The following is a 12,856-nucleotide window of genomic DNA, read 5'->3' on the forward strand; positions in this document are numbered from 1 at the left end:
AGGGATGCCATCGGGGTGATGGCAGGTGGCTTGTGAGCCTGGGTGCCTGGGAGGATGGTGGTATCCTTGACAGTGATAGGAAAGAGGGAGATCTTGGGGGAAAGATAATTTTAGATAGTTTTAGACTGAGTTTAAGATGTCAATGGGTCAGCCAGTTGTAGATGTGGGACTAGAGGTCAGAAGAGAAGTTAGGGCTGCATAAGACATCCTGAGAGCCTGAGAATAATATGCATAAAAATAATCCATGGGAGTTGATAAAATCATCAGGTGAAATAGTGGTGTAGAGGGAGATTTGAAGACCCAGAAGAGAGTTTATGGGACACCTGTGCTTAGTGTGATCTGGATGAAGTTTAACAAGAGACTGAAGAGTGGACAGATAGGTAGAAAGAGAACCAAGAATGTCAAAAACACAGAGAGAAGAGTGTCAAGGAAATGAAGGTAATCATCAATATCCAAGGTTCCAGAAAGGTCAAGATGGATGAGGATCTGAGGATGAAATAAAGGACATTAGGTTTAAAGACTAAGAGATTATTAATAGCTGCAGAAAGAGCAGGTTTTGGCCAATGATGAGAAGGGAAGCTGCAGAAGAGACTGAGGACAGAGCTTGATCGTAGATAGCCTTCTCAAGGAGTTTAGCTAAGGGAGGGAGGAGAAGTTTAGTACAATAACTAATGGAAATGTTCAGATCAAGTAAGAATTTTTGACAATGGTGAAGACTTGTGTATTTGTGGGAAGTAGGAAGGCAGAAAGTAGACAGGGAGAGATTGAAAATTAGTAGGAGAATAGGGATGATAGAGGGAACAACTGGCTGGAGAGGGTGAGATAGAATGGGATCATTTGTACAGAGAGAAAGGTTAGAAAGGCACTCTCTCGTGTGATATGGAATAAAAGAGGCGATAGGGGCAAAAGGAAAATTGAGTACTATGAGATGAAGAGGAGGGGAAAAGGAGCTATTGGTAAAGGATCTCATTTTTTTTTTTCAGTGAAATATGAGACAATGTTCTCAGCTGAGATGGGAGGGCAAAGGAGGGAAAAACAATGGGAAATTTGAAGAGGAATAAGAAGGTTTGGGGAAAAACTTCTATCTTTGAGTGGTCTAGTAAATCAACTAGGGATTGTCTTGCTGTATCAAAGCATAATAGAACTTGGCAATTTTTGCTAAGTTACTTATTTCACATTTTACCTCCTTGTTGGACATTAATGCTCAATCTCTCTCCTTTTTCTGATAGTCTTTCTTGCTGGTAGTTGAGCTATCTCATCAACTGCTGCCACTGTAGGGGATATTTCTAACGAATGGGAGATATTACTACTGCACTTTCCCCAGACCTTTCAATAGTAATAGGTTGATATTAAAAGAAGGAAATACACGAGGCATAAATGTACCCAAGGACATTGGTAAAAGTCCCCATAGTTGAGTCTCTGTTCCACAAGGGATGGCCCTTGCCAGTATCACATCAGAATAGAGAAAGGTCATTTTTCTCCATCCTTTACTGAAATTACATCTTGTCATGGAGCACTCCAAGAAAGCCCTCCTGCCAGAAACTGCCTCTTTTTACAAACTAGGGCACTTTGTATCATTGCTCTTTCACTCAGTCATTAATCAGGGGGCTTGAAGCATGAAGTCATATGTATCCAGAAGCTGGGCCCGTAGGGCTCCTATACCAAAAAGGAAAGAGACAGAGAATATCCCTGAAAGCACTGTAGGAGAAAGGGGAGGACCCCATTACATGGCTTCAAAGTAGTCCATTGGAGAGGCCCATGGGAGTCTGATCTAGAGTGATAACTACATGGGGGAAAGGATTTGATAGATATAGAGGTAAAATTAACAAGCTTCAAAAAACTGAATGGGGTGTAAGGAAACAGGAAGAATCAAGTAAAAATCATGGCTCGCAGGTGACTGACTGGGAGGATGGCGGTGCCCTCAAAAGAAGTACAAAGATTTGGAAGAAGGAAACATAACAAGTTGTAAACTTCTTTGTTTTGTCTTAATGCCAAACATAAAATGGTATCTATCTAAAGTAAGGTGCCTAACATGTTTATTGGTTTGAACTATTTGGCTTCAAAGAGAGGTAGAAAAAGCCTCTCCTTTGATTAAGGAAATATGTCTCCAGCTCTCCAGGTCTCCTCTTGAATTTGGGAGTTTTATGGCTATTGGGTAGGAAGGCATTGAGTCTTGGGCAGAGGCTCTGGTTTCAATTCTTCTTAGGGTTTCTGGTGAGGAAGAGGGAGTATTTCTGGTATTATCCTGGTGGTGATGAGAAAGTAGAAGCAGGAAGCTGAAGTTGTGGACTTGGCAAAATGAATAGAGAGAACACATGTGTGGGTAGAGAGTGTACATGTGTGAGTTTACATTCAAACAATAAAGGCTCATAAAGTTCATCCATGCTTACACATTTGTGAGGGGGACTTGGATGGATCTGAAGGCTCGATAGTATCTTAGAGAAAGGGAAGGGGGAAAAAACACAATTCATTTTGTTCCTGGGGCACCTTGCAAAGGAGTTGACTGGCTCCCTTCCCCTTGTGGAGCTGTGGAGCTTGTCTCTAAGGGCCTGTGCAGGAAAGGGAATCCTAAACCCACAGAATGTAGTGTATGTACTCTGGATGGTGCCTTAGAACACAGAATGGTAGCATTGGAGAGGACTTTAGAATATATACTGTCAGAGCTTGAAGGGAACTTAACCCTTCACTTGACAGAAGAGAAAAGGTGAAGGAAAAGTGATTTGCTCATAATGCATTAATGGCAAAGCCAAAAATCTAGGTCTCCTGATTCTCAAGCTAAGGTTCTCTCCATGGGAGTGATGGGGGAAAATTATTTACCTGGGGTTAGGGGATATCAAGGCTCCAGGGTGAGTTATGGATCTGGGAAACAGGAAAGGGACTGAAGAAACACCAGAGAGATATGTGAGAGGGCAGGAGCCAGGGGAGTGTCAAAGGTAGCCTGGCACAATGGAAAAAATACTGCTCCTAGAGTGAAGATGCAGCTTCGAATACCAGCTTCACTGTGTATATGTATAGCTGTGAGAGACAGGAATCCGTAGTGGGCTGGCCAGGAGGGTCAGCCTGCCCAGCAGACGCCTCTGCCTGTCCCCATCCAGACTGCTCAGGGGACAGCAATGCCTGCCCACCAGCTGCCAGCCTGTCTGAGTGCCACCCCTCCAGGCCTGTCCACGGCTCTGTTTTAGCTCTGACTGGCTGATGAGAACCTTGGCAGAGGACCAAGAATTTGAGGCATCAAAACATGGGTGTCTCCCCTGGGAACCCAGCATGGCCAAACTGGCATTGGTATGAGGTGGGAGAAGGAGCTTTCTGGCAGGGACCTGGAGGGCGTCTGGGGACATTATCTCTGCTTCCTCCCAAACCCTTAGTCCCTCACTCTCATCAGGCTGGTGTCTCATGGGCATACCAAATTCACCTGCTTATTTATGCCATCTTCCATCCTACATCCAACTGTCCCATCTCCCTGACTCTGCTCTCTCTGATTGTTTAAGTCCTGCCCATTCTTCCAGACCAAGGGTCCAGTCACACCTGGGCAATTCACTGTCCCACCCTAGCCCCCCATTCTCTGCTCTGGCAAATGAAGGGATTATACGAGATTATCTCCAAGGTCCCTTTCAGCTTTAATAATCTTTGATCATAGGATACTACAAACCACCCTGCTCCCTTTTCTATTAGCCCGGTAGACTCATTTTCTGAATCCTATATTTGATTCAACACAGCTCTTAATTATATATAAAGTTGTTGTATTCTCTAATTCATAGACTCGTTAGACCTAAAGAATATCACAGAACAAAAAACATGAATGTCAGAGCTCAGAGGCACTTGAGAGCATATAGTCTATATGTTGCAAACAAGGAAACAGATCTCAAGGGGTAAGATAGCTTGTCCAACATCACACAGCTGGTGTACCTGGTCCCAGATTCTCTCACCTGGGGCTTCTGAATCACCCTCTTTGGATGTTGTCAGATGTGCCTGATGGGCTCATTTTCTTTTCTCAGCCCTGGAATAGACTAGCCCCTATAATTAGGTTAATCAAATCCTGTCACTTTGCCTCTCTGGCTTCAGTTTATCTCTCTTGAAAAAGAGCATATGTTTTTTTCTTCCCAGAAATACATACTTTCTTAGAGGTGAACATGGAAGCTGACTGGAGAGGCTAGGGAAAAATACTTGAAGGTATGCCTCAGGGACTCTTTTTGATTTTTTTTTTTTTTTTTGGTCTAAAGATGAAGAGGAAGGGTAAAGCCAAAAGCTGACCAGAGGCAGTGGATGGATTTCTGTTGTAAGGAAGAGCCCAGCATCTCCCACAGGCCCAGGGGAGAGTGGGTGGAAGGAAATGAGTGAGCTGCATATCTGGCTCAGGACCTCTGTATTCCCATCTCTCTGCTTCTCTTTGCAGAGCAACAGAGGCAATGGAACTGCCTGATTCATTCCCTGGAAGAAAAAGTAGGTTTCCTATCTTCTGACTGTGATCCTTGGAAACTGGATGGGGGATGGGGGCAAAGTTAGACCTTTGTCTCTGGGACCCTCTCTCTCCACTTTGCGACCCTCCTCCCACTAAGAAGTCAACTCAGTCACACCCTTCTCTCCTTAGTCTTAGCCTGCTCACCCAGCCCTTTGGTAGAGCAAGATAAACTTGCTAAATGATTATAAGAACTTTTATCTGTTATCCCTACCAGAGTTATTTACATTGTCTTTTCAAGTCCTCTCCCCCCACACACAATCATTCACTGAAAGTTGAAGAATCCTGAAATCACACCCTTAGTTTCTCCCTTACTTTTTCTGAAGGATTCTGGGTGAAATGAGGAGAAAGAAGGGGGGGGGGGTAGAGAAACTGAAGCTTGTGAGATAGGATAAATAGGAAGACTTACTTCAAAAGAATTTCCCCAGTGGAATTTTAAGCATCATTGTCGAGCTATAAAGTTATGGGGAGATTTTTTTTGTGGGCAGGTTTTGGAGAATGCAAGATGGGGAGGAGACCCAGCCAACCCTCTAAAAAATTCAAATATGCTGGAGGAAAGATGTGGTGGCAGGAGCTAACCCAGGCACAACTGGGAGGGGTGGTGTAGGGGAACAGAAAAGCCTGACTCACTTAGTTGGGGGTTCCTCGAGCCATTCCTTCCCCATATTAAACATCTTCCAGACAGTCTTCTCTCCCTCCATTCTTCTTTTCCTTCTCCCTCTCCAATGCTCCATGTATGTTCACACACAGAAGGGAATTTCAGAGCACTGAGGGAGAGCAAAATGAACCCAACTAAGATTTGCTCTTGATTCTCCTCCTTTCCCTTTCCCCCTTTCCCTTCCCCGCCCTTGTCTTCCTTCCCTCCCCCCCTCCATGTCCTGCCCCAGAAGTTAGCCAAAGGGAAGGTCCTGGGGATGGAAGGGACTTTTTTGGGGTGGGTCAACTCTGCTGACTGCAGGAGTACTCACTAGGCCTGGTCAGGAGAAAGGAAGTCTGGGAAATTCCCCTCTGGGGAGAACAAATCACCAGCCTCAGGGTGGAGACAATTAATTTTGTCCCATGAAGAAAGGGCAAAGCCAGCCTGAGAGGAGCAGGGAATGGCTTGTTCCGTGTTCCCTGAAACAGATGTCTCCAGTGGTAATGGGGAGGCATGGAATGGGCAGGACCAGGCAAGATCTTCCAGTAGCCCAGGTCTGGCAATGATGTATGCAGGGCGAGTAGAAAAGAAACTTGGCTTTCTTTTCAGCGTGCCTGGGTCCTTCCCAACACTGTACTAGCAGCCCTTGGGGAAGGATTCCCATGGAAGGAGATGAGGGGGAAGAGAGGGTCCATTTGTTTGTACTGTGAGACAAAGGCATACCTGTGTGGTTGCATATTTCTTTACAAATACAATAGCAAAAGGGCAGCTAGATGGCATAGTGGATAGATTCCTGAAGTCAGGAAGACCAGAATTCAAATTCTGCCCCAGACACTTAACTCTTACTAGCTTCGTGACCCTAGGCAAGTCACTTAACCCCAATTACCTCACAACCCCCTCCAAATATAGAATTTATATTTTTAATGTTTATATATTTTATATTTATAAAAATAAAAAATATTTTATATTTATATTTCATTATAAAATAATGAAAGCTGAATAGGAATAGGAACTGAAGCTGAAGAAACTCTACTGAAGCAATTTGTCATCAATTTTTCTACAAATTTTAGTGCTAATGAGTTGCCTACAGGTTAAGTAATTTCCAGAGTCAGGCTGTGTCAGAGGTAGAACTTGAACTCTGGCTTCAAAGCTGGCTATCTACCACATCATACTGTTGCCTCTCAGTTAAAAAAAAAAAAAAAAAAAAAAAAGTGAATGGCTGAGAAAAAATGAAAAGAATGGGACCAGGATGCCTTAGGAAGAAAATCATCTACTGACAGAATGAATTGGCTTTTCTTTGTCTCTTAAGAATAGAGTAAAAGTGTTTGGATGGTAGTAAGAGAAATTGAAATTAGATCACAAGAAGAACTCAACCGAGAGGATTGTTGGCAGTCCCTGGAACAGGTGCTAGAGGGAGGAGGGAGAATGCTGTTTTACAGGTTTGTAGAACCACACAGCTGTCAAAAACCTCGGAGACCATCTAGTCCCTTCTCTTCATTTAGGCCTGAGTTTCTCACAGTAATTTAGTGTCATTGAGCCATACTACCTTGCTTAGATTTCAAATTGGGAAGAGAACACTTAGCCTTAGATTCTCCCTGTCCTAGGGCAGGGGATAAGTCTAGAGAAGATTCTTAAGAATAAAATGGATTCAAACTTGACCTGGGAAAAGAGTTGAAGAAATGCTGCTTCCTCCTATTGTTTCCCAAAGGAATATAAGCTCCCAAAGAGTACAATTGTTTTATTTTTGTCCTTATATCTCCAGTGCCTCATGAATGTCTGTTGATTGATTGTTGAAGGAGTGGGTGACTGTAGATACAGGATGTTGCAAAGTCAATGTGTGAGTTGGTTCTTATGGAACTGTTACTTTTTTTATTTGCTACAGGTGAATGCTTCCTGTTTAGGAGGCAAGGTAAGAGGTTTATTCAGTAATGACTGTGATTTTTTTAAAAAAGGTATCAATAGAACTTTGAACAAAAAGTCAGTCTAGATCTGCAATCTAGTACGATATGGCTGAGAGATTTGCAGAGACTGTGATAGAGGACTGAACTGGGAGGCTGGAGAGTGGGGCTCTGGTCCCAGTTTTATCACTAACTTGTATAAACTTGAATAAATCATTCATGTGCTTTGTGTTCTAGATTCTGTGTTCTAAGACTCCTTCCATCTCTGATTTAGTCTAACTTTATTGTATAGATAAGGAAACTTAGTCTGGGAAAGTTAAAGATATTTATGCCTTGGATCAGAAAAGTGGGAATGAATAAAAAAAAAAAAATTCAAACTCAGACTCCAAATCTAGTACCTTCTCCCACAAAAAAAGAATGTAAAACATTTTATAAACCGTAACATGCTATATTAGATATACTTATCATTATTCCACTAATATTCCTTTTAGGAATCATTACTCCTTTTAGTGCTGGCTGAAATTCTCCATTTTAATGCTCCTGCCAGGTCTATGTTCTGTGACTCTAGGATAGAAAGAAAACTTCATTGACAATGACTCTCTTCTCCTTTCAAAAAACTAAATCCAACAAAATCCTCTCCTCTAACTCCTCCTGTCCTGGTGGGCTCAGAGCTTCTGTGGTCACTACTGTAGAATGACACTTTAATGAGAATTAGGCCCAGCCAGGCTGGGTGGGGTAGAGATGAGCTAATTTTCTCCTGAGAGGCCTGACGACTTCCCAGGCCCCACACCCTGTCTTGCTGAAATCACTTTCCCCCATGGTCTTAAAGGTAGAACCAAGAGTTGAAGAAACCCTCAAGAGAAGAAGTGAATGAAGTTCTTTTTCTGGGGCAGAGGCAGTAACACCCCATCTCTCAAGACCAAGGTTCTTCAAGGGAGATGGGAATGTGGGACAGAAATGAAGGGCTAAGCTTCTGCAGACCTATAGACATGAGCAGTTTTGGTAAGGACCACCACTTGTCCTAGCAAGGAGAGCTGTCCATACTGCTGTCTCTATACTAGTCTAAGATTCCTAAGGGGTAAGTGTATTAGGAGGTTAGTAAGAGATCTAGTGCCTGAATTCCAAGGGTTCATTCATTGCTCTGACTTACATAACATTACTTTTTTTAAAATTAATTTTATAATTATAACTTTTTATTGACAGTACATATGCATGGGTAATTTTTTACAACATTATCCCTTGCACTCACTTCTATTCCTAATTTTTTCCCTCCTTCCCTCCACCCCCTCCCCTAGATGGCAGGCATTCCCATACATATTAAATATCTTATAGTATATCCTAGGTACAATATATATGTGCAGAACCGAATTTTGTTGTTGTTGTTGCCCAGGAAGAATTGGATTCGAAAGGTAAAAATAGTCTGGGAAGAAAAACAAAAAATGCAAACAGTTTACACTCATTTCCCAGTGTTCCTTCTCTGGGTGTAGCTGATTCTGTCCATCATTGATCAATTGGAATTGGATTAGATCTTCTCTATGTTGAAGATATCCACTTCCATCAGAATACATCCTCATATAGTATTGTTGTTGAGGTGTATAATGATCTCCTGGTTCTGCTCATTTCACTCAGCATCAGTTGATGTAAGTCTCTCCAAGCCTCTCTGTATTCCTCTTGCTGGTCATTTCTTACAGAACAATAATATTCTCTAACCTTCATATACCATAATTTACCCAGCCATTCTCCAATTGATGGGCATCCATTCATTTTCCAGTTTCTAGCCACTACAAAAAGAGCTGCCACAAACATTTTGGCACATGCAGGTCCCTTTCCCTTCTTTAGTATCTCTTTGGGATATAAGCCCAATAACAGCACTGCTGGATAAAAGAGTATGCACAGTTTGATAACTTTTTGGGCATAGTTCCAGATTGCTCTCCAGAATGGCCGGATTCTTTCACAACTCCACCAACAATGCATCAGTGTCCAGAACTGGCCCCTATTTAAAAAGTTTGAGGACCACTGGCTCTGGAGTCTGAGATATAAGGAAACTTCCTAGCTTGGAAACGAAGGTGATCCTCAGTAAGTAAGTGGGCTACACCCAATAAATTGGCTAACTTGCCACTCTCCTCTCTTGTCTCCCCCTTACTTCCCGGTGCAGCCACAGCCGGTGTCCCGGGGAACAATAACTGGCGATTCAAACGCTCTCCTTCCAATGATCTCACTTGAACCTCACAACATGCCCATTTTACGGATGAGCCAGCAGCCGAGGATAGGGAGGTAGAGATCCGCCCACGATCAGCTGCCAGCGCTGTGGGTCCTTCCTCCCCATGCGGACCTCACCTCGGTGTCGCCCGAGTCAGGGTTTGAGTCGCCCTCTCTCACTTAGCTCCGACGATTGGCAGCTGGGCCCTCGGGTACCTGCGCAGCGTCGGTCACTGCCGGGGAGGCCCACTGCCGGGGCATCAGGAGGCAGGGACTGAGGCCCGGAGAGAGAGAGGCGGACGGGCTGTGCGGGAGGCCCGGGGGCAGGCCCACAAGTTTGGCCCGGACCACTTTGAAGTCCCGCCTTCAGTGTGAGGTTCTAGGATCAGACTCATTGGGGCGGGGGAGAGGAGGGGTCCCCCTCCCTTCAGGGTGGGAGACGAAGTTGGGCTCTTCCCTCGGGAGTTGCTCGGTAGTTGCTGGGGGCCGCCTGTGCGGGGTGGGGGCGCGGCGGGCCGGCCCGGGAGCGGGGAAGCCGGCCCGGAGCCGGTCTGGGCTGCCGCCGGTGGGAGGGACGCCTTCCGCTCGGCTCCGGGTGGCAGATGAGCTCGCCCCGCGCGCATTCCTGAGCCCTGACTCAAGCGCGCGCGGGAATGACTGAGCCCATCTGGCGGCGCGCGGCGCGCTCTCCTAGCGGGCGGGCGGGCGCGCAGCCCGGCCCCCGGCCCGCTCCGGCCCTCCGCCTTGCTCCCTCCCTCTGTCCCATGATCCCTCCTCTCATTTGCGTGCCCCTCGCTCCATGGCATTCTCGGCCGGGCGGGCGGGCGGAGAGGAGCGCGGACGCGCGGAGAGGCGGGGAAGTGGAGATCGGGAGAAGTGGCGAGGAGAGGCGGAGAGAGAGGCGCGGGCGGGCGCCGGGACTGTGGCAAACTTGGAGCGGGACACACCTTCCCCGCCGCAGTCCCGCGCCGGCTCCGGCCCCCCGCTGCGCCCGCCGGCCCGACCGCGGGCCCCGGGCGGCCCCTGGCGCGCTGTCCGCCCGACTCTGCCCGCCCCCGGGACCGGACTGCTGGAGGCGGCGGCGGCCGCGGCGGCCGCGGGCTGGTAAGGAGCCGAGGGAGGGAGGGCGGAGAAGGGACGCGCTGGCGCGGGGAGCCGGGGCCGGGGCCGGGCGTGGGGCGGGCCGAGAGCGCCGCTGCAGACCCGGCCGCTTTCCCGAAGTTAGGTGCCTTCTCTCCCCGACTCCGCCCTGCTCTCCTTCTCTGTCCCGCTGCGGCCGCGATCGCCGGTCCTCGGGGCCGCTGCCGTCCCACGCTGGCGGCAGGGCGCCACGCGCGGCGGGGCCCACCCGGGAGCCCCCGGGGATGGAGGGACAGGCGCTGCCACCTGCAGCGCCCCTCGCCGCTGCCCGCTCCCCTGCCCAGCCGCCGCCTCAGGCAGCACGTGGGCCCGCGGAGGGGCGGGCGGCGCTGGCCGGGACAGTGGGAGACTTTCGGGACCGGTAGTCAGCGGCGGAAGAACCGGACTCTCCGTGGGTTCTGGGGGTTCAAGAGCGGCTCGGGGGCGGGGCGGGGCGTGAGCACCCCAACTCCGGGGAGGCTCCTGGCGAACGTCCGGCCAGAGGGACTGCGGATGGGTATCCCCGCCAACTCTGCCCCTCCCGGCTAGATGGCCAAGTCACCTAGCAGACTGTTTACACACACTCAGAGGGAGAGAGAGAGAGACAGAGAGACAGAGACAGAGAGAGACAGAGAGAAACAGAGACAGAGAGAGAGACAGAGAGACAGAGACAGAGAGAAACAGAGACAGAGAGAGACAGAGAGACAGAGAAAAACAGACACAGAGAGAGAGAGAGAGACAGAGAGAAACAGAGACACACACACAGAGAGAGAGAGAGACAGAGAGATAGAGACAGAGAGAGAGACAGAGAAAAACAGAGACACACAGAGAGAGAGAGAGAGACAGAGAGACAGAGACAGAGAGAGACAGAGAGAAACAGAGACAGAGAGAGAGACAGAGAGACAGAGACAGAGAGAGACAGAGAGAGACAGAGACAGAGTCAGAAAGAGATAAAGAGAGACACAGAGAGACAGAGAGAGAGAGAGACAGAGGGAAACAGAGAGAGAGAGAGACAAAGAGAGAAAGAGACTGAGAGAGAGAGAGAGGATCCCTGGGCTGAGGGTTGAAGTTTAGTTTCCTTCTGAGTATTTGGGCGCCAGTAAAAGACGGGCTTAGTAGCTAAGTCCAGGTTTAAGACAGTTTGGCCACTTGGCCCTGGGACCTTGGGCCCCGGTGGGGGAGGGGGGGTGCTGCCGGAGTAAGCAGGGCTTGCCCAAAGGATGCCCTGTGGGACAGGGAGGGGGAGGGGGGTTGCGGCCGAGAATATGCGGCCTATGCGATGGCTGATGCCCAGAGACTCGGAGTAGTGATCACTGCAGAGGGAGCAGCTTGGGAGACTTGGAGCGGGGGTCCTGAGAAACAAGTATCAGCGGCTGGTTTGGAGAAGGGGCAGAAGAAGAGACTGGAGCCAGGGGTCCTGAGAAGCGAGCTTCTTCCTCTTCTGAATTCCTCTCGGAGATGGGAGTTTTGTAAAAATAGCCCCGGGCGGGATTAGCACATCCCCTGAGCTGGCCCTGAGCCAGGAGGGGTTTGGAGGCACTGAGGGGCCGGACACGGAGACTCCAGCTCTCGCCGTCTCCTGGAACAGCTGAATGAGCGAGCGGAGGAGTCCCTGGGTGGACAGTGGGGAGAGAGGTAGAAAACTTGCTTCTGTGTGTACTAGTGTGCTGTGGGATCCAAACAAAGCGGCTCGCTGCCTCCTGAGCCCTTTCCCACCCTTGTCACTTTTCTCCTAGTTTACCTGGAGCAGACAGTCTCCGGACACAGTAAAAAAGGACTTAGACTACAGGAAAAGAAGGACCAACCACTACAAGCCCAGAGCATGCACTGCCATTGGAATTGGAGTTCAGGATTCCTAACCATCCTGTGCTTTCCTTCCTTGATTTTTTACTTCTCTATAACCCCTCCCTTCACATCCCAACACACAGCAGGCCATATTCTACTACTGAAATCTTGGCCAGGAGAGAGAAAATTGCCCGGGGTCTTGCAGTGACTCGGAGGAAGCTGGGAGTAAGAGCCTGTTTCCCCATCCCCTCCCCCCTTTCCCAGGGATAACTAGTTTGGGGGCACACATACAGTCCTAGTCCTCCTCGAGGTAACCCTCCCAATTCATACTGGCCACCTTCCTTCTTCCTACCCACAGTACCCTGGTATGGGGCTAATTATTCTTAGAGTAAATATAAACATGTAAACACAGAGACACTCAGGGACCAACCTTTCTATACGGATCCACAGCGACCCTTACCTGACTCATACCGGTGCAAGCTTCCCGCCCTGCCATGAACCCCCCCCTTGTGGCCTGAGACATCCTCAGTTCTTCGGACAGGCCAGAAGGGGGTCGGCCCTCTTCCTCTTTGGCTTCTCTCTGTTTAGCCCTTGGTTGAAGAATGAAAAGAGAATCCTGAAATGTCAGAATTTGGAAGGGGACTTTAGAACATCCTGGATAGGAGGAACCTCGGGGCAGGAATGGCTCCATGGAAAGAACCTTTTTTGAGTCAGAGGTCCTGGGTTCAATGACCACCTTTGCTACTTTAGTCAAGGGATCTC

General features: G+C 48.3%; 1 protein-coding gene across 2 annotated transcripts in view; it reads left to right on the forward strand.

The window, feature by feature from the left end:
* The first annotated feature begins 9,934 nt into the window (after positions 1-9,934).
* Positions 9,935-12,856, forward strand: part of RHBDF1 (rhomboid 5 homolog 1) — a 46,934-nt gene continuing 44,012 nt past the window's right edge. Inside the window, exon 1 of one of the 2 annotated variants that reach the window (XM_074279846.1) lies at positions 9,935-10,294. The gene's annotated coding sequence lies outside the window, so the exon portion shown is untranslated. The remainder of the gene's footprint in view (positions 10,295-12,856) is intronic. The other variant, XM_074279847.1, reaches the window with a different exon arrangement.

The sequence above is a fragment of the Sminthopsis crassicaudata genome, chromosome 1 (genome assembly GCF_048593235.1).
Source record: "Sminthopsis crassicaudata isolate SCR6 chromosome 1, ASM4859323v1, whole genome shotgun sequence".
Taxonomy (NCBI): domain Eukaryota; kingdom Metazoa; phylum Chordata; class Mammalia; order Dasyuromorphia; family Dasyuridae; genus Sminthopsis; species Sminthopsis crassicaudata.